At 38.4% G+C, this 3,969-nt stretch overlaps 2 protein-coding genes across 11 annotated transcripts in view; one reads left to right on the top strand and one right to left on the bottom strand.

Annotated features, from left to right (window-relative positions):
- LOC106876180 (TWiK family of potassium channels protein 18) overlaps positions 1-3,969 on the top strand; it is a 321,498-nt gene that overhangs the window by 2,844 nt on the left and 314,685 nt on the right. For 3 of the 10 annotated variants that reach the window (XM_052965901.1, XM_052965885.1, XM_052965892.1), the window contains exon 1: positions 2,384-2,846. The exons of the other annotated variants lie outside the window; for them this stretch is intronic. The gene's annotated coding sequence lies outside the window, so the exon portion shown is untranslated. Of the gene's footprint in view, positions 1-2,383; positions 2,847-3,969 lie in introns of those variants that run through there. 10 annotated transcript variants of the gene reach the window in all.
- The window catches only part of LOC106876177 (uncharacterized), a 196,406-nt gene that overhangs the window by 83,369 nt on the left and 109,068 nt on the right, over positions 1-3,969 (bottom strand). The window lies entirely within an intron of this gene.

The raw sequence follows: 3,969 nt of genomic DNA, 5'->3' as shown, positions 1-3,969 counted from the left end.
ATATATATATATATATATATATATATATATATATATATATATAGAGAGAGAGAGAGAGAGAGAGAGAGATAATGTGTGTGCCTATATACGTATATATAGATAGGCATGTATTTGTGTGTACTCACACACACACACGCAAACACATACACACACACTTATATAATCACTCAAGTTCAAGACATATTGCTTAGAAGATTTTAAAAGTTGAATCGTGTCTTTGATTTATATGATTAAGATTAAAGCGATGGTGATCAAAGAGCATACTGAAAATGTCTGTTCGTCTCAAATCAGCATGACCCGAGATGCTTAGGAATAAAAGTTTTCTTCAAAATCTTTAGTGACGAAATGTCAGCAGAGATTTTGAATTGAAAGTCCATCAGCTGTTAGTTTAATATTTAATAATAGTCGATGATTATATTTCTACACACAGACGCGCGCGCGCGCCCAAACACGTTGACTTGGAATATTTATATATTAATAGATTTTGTCTGTCTGGTCGATCGACCTTTTCAGAAATAGCTCCTAAATCCTCGTCAAATCGTACGTTGTTTTATATATATATATATATATATATATAAAGGAAGGTTATATTTGGATAATGTAGGCTAAGACACACTATGCCTTGGAAATTAATGACGGGTTGGTCAGGAATGGAATGTCTTTGGTTTTCCGTGTACTAAATGAGGGTTGGCCTGTGACTAAACAGGATGAAAAACGTCAACAATATTACGAAGAATGAGTCTAATGACACGTTGTACCTCATGTTTCTATATATTCATATCACTTAGTGATTACGTCTGTTTAATCATATTGATACATATCTGCATCTATCTATCTATCTATCTATCTATCCGTCTCTCTCTCTCTCTCTCTCTCTCTCTCTCTCTCTCTCTCTCTCTCTCTCTCTCTCTCTCTCTCTCTCTCTCTCTCTCTCTCTCTCTCTCTCTCTCTGTATATATATATATTCAGTGTGATTATGTTTGTTTATGTGCATCATGTACTATGTGCGCGTTTAATTTTTTGCTGTTTTCTTTGTCTTTGTTTGAGGTAAAAGAGCAATACCCACGAGCTTTTTAAGAACTTCCGTCGCTATGTATAAGAAATTTTGTATGTTTGTGTGTATCTGAGTCTGTGTACGTGCGTGTGTATGTGCTACTGAGCCTATGCGTTTGTTAGTCAATTTGTGTGTGTGTGTGTGAGTGTGTGTATAACTGCGTGTCACAAAGGTCAAATTTATTTCGTTATGTTAACAGAATCCTAACGCAGTGAAGTGTTGTTGTTCTATGCAAGAACATACTCACCTCCTGGTATTGAATACCATGTGTTGGACGTGAGAGTTAACGTGGACTTAATATTGGTTTCAAATTTTGGCGGAAGGCCAGCAATTTTGCGGGAGGGAGTAAGTCGATTACATGGACCCTAGTGTTCAACTGGTACGAATTTTATCGATCCCGAAGGGAAAAGTCGGCGTTGGTGGCATTTGAACTCAGAATGTAAAGTCAGAACAAACGCCGTTCAGTATTTTTCCCCGGCGTACTAACGATTCTGCCTGCTCACCGCCTATAACGGTTTTCTACGATAGACGCAAAACCTGAAATTTTCAGAGTGGGCTAGTCGTCTATATCGACTCCAGTGCTGGACAAGTACTTTATTTTATCGACTCAGAATGAATAAAAGACAATGCCGACCCTGGCTGCATTTGATCTCACAACGTAGGAATAAATACCGTTAAGCATTTTCCCCGACGTGCTGACGATTCTGCCAGCTCGTCACCTTACGGAGATTTAATATTGATGCATATGATACGAGAGCTTTGACATAAAGAGCCGTCACTTCCTTTCTCTGCTCTCCTGTTACTACAACAACGGCGTCTGCTTGTCTAAATTAGCTAAGTGCATACCATGCGTCACAGCACATGAAGCACTAGCTTCTCTCCCTATTTTGTCACCCGTACGGTGTGCAAGCATCGATGTGCCGCAGTAATCAGGTCATTCACTCATTGTAATACGTGACTTCCATCTCTTCGTTAGAAACCCCTCCTCGTCCTAGGGTCAGCTCTGACTAAATTGTACAAACTTATAAGTAACGTTCCAACCTCTTGTCATTTTTGTCTTTGTGTTTTGATTGTCATGGTATTCTGTGTTTCCTAAGACTGTATTTTACGATTTGAATTAACACAGTTGCTATTCTTAGTATGACTAGCGACTGCGTATCTGATGTTCCTTCGTTAGGACAGATGCCTTCAGCCACGTTTTTCAGGCAGACTTGTAGTAGTTGAAACATGAGCATAAACTGTATCGATCTCACGTGTCTCGGAGGTCCCGTGAAGGTCATAGAAGTACTGTCCCCTCCCACTTCTTAAATAAACCATACAAAGCAACAACAAATAAAATCTCTTCGGCTATCCTGTACAGACCTAATCATCGGAACCCCAGCATTTTCATTTATTCAACGAAGATGACAGCAAACAACAAGAAAAGAGCTGAATGGAGTTCAGTCACTTTCGAAGATGATCGTTTAGGTGTTCTATCTACTTAGTTAATTATTCATTGAATTAGTTGTTAATGAAAGATTTGAGTTTTCTACAAAGTAATTTTAAAGCAGGATAGCAATAGTAAACTTCTGAATTAATGGTACAATGAGTCCGACGGCCTTTTCATCAACGGAATTACACCCACAAGTCCTGGGTCAGCTCGAGGTTATTGATAAAACGCATTTTCCTAAAATGGCACTCAGTGGGATCAAAGTCAGAACCCGGTGATTGCGAAGCGAACTTCATCCTCATTCGGTAATGCTACAGCAACAAAGTGTCCGACACCAAACTTTAATAGATGAACCAAGAGAAGGTAGGTTGTCCAATACTTCAAACAGATACCCACATTTTATTTCTACTTCTTCCCCAGAACAGTTGGCTGGTGTTAAGTTTTATCGACCCAACTCATGTCCCAAGAATGATGAAAGTTAAAGCTGACATCAAAGGAAGATTGGTTCTTAGCAGATTGTAATGTGAGGTAACTAAGTATCGCAAGACATTTCCGCGTAATCGTCATCATCGTTGTCGTTGTCATCATCACCGTCCTTCTTTTTATCATCATCATCGTAATCATCACCACTACCATCAACATTACCGTTAGTGTCATCATCACCATCATCAACAACAAATAATTGCTAATATAAGCACAAGACCTGTATCGTTTGGAAGTAAACGAACCTTTTAAATAGACACCCTTATCACTTGTGCTACACTTGTTACTTCAAGGAATACTTCATTGCCATCGTCGTCGTCGTCATCATCATCATCATCATCACACCATAATTGACGCTGTTCTCAGAAGGATTTTAAATTCTGGACGAGAACTCAGGGAGCCCATTATTCAAATGCATTTTGTCAAAATATATCGATAACAATTTTTTAAGGCAGTGAGGGAAATTCATCGATGTTTTACTTGCTAGAAATAAATTAGTTTACTTCAAATCACACTGTACCACCATAAAACAGAAAGCACTTGTTCAACTTTATAGTCCTAGGTATACAAAAAGACAAAGTGGCTACGGTTACAATAGTCTTGATTAGAAATCTGTTTTCTCACAGCAGAAAGTCAGAAAACAAACAAGAATATCATTAAGAAAACAACTTCTTTATAGAGTAAAGATACCCTGCCAAAGTTCAAGACTTCGTCAAAACCCTAAGATACTACACAATTATATCTAACAGCGCGTTGTCCTACAATGGAGTGCTACTCCAACATTAGAGGCGATGCTATTAAATACACAGAAATGCAGAGCAAGGCCATTTGACTTATTAGTATAAAATTGCTCATCAGCATGAACCTATATTTGACCTACAGACACTCTCTGTCCCATTTACTATCACTACAGTAGTTCCTGTTCTTCGGAGCAGGCTGATTGTGTACTACCTTCACTCAAGCACTCAATTGTGTACTACCTTCACTCAATGCGTTTCTCTCT

Source organism: Octopus bimaculoides, chromosome 1, assembly GCF_001194135.2.
Source record: "Octopus bimaculoides isolate UCB-OBI-ISO-001 chromosome 1, ASM119413v2, whole genome shotgun sequence".
Lineage (NCBI taxonomy): Eukaryota > Metazoa > Mollusca > Cephalopoda > Octopoda > Octopodidae > Octopus > Octopus bimaculoides.
This window is presented reverse-complemented; position numbering and strand designations above follow the sequence as displayed.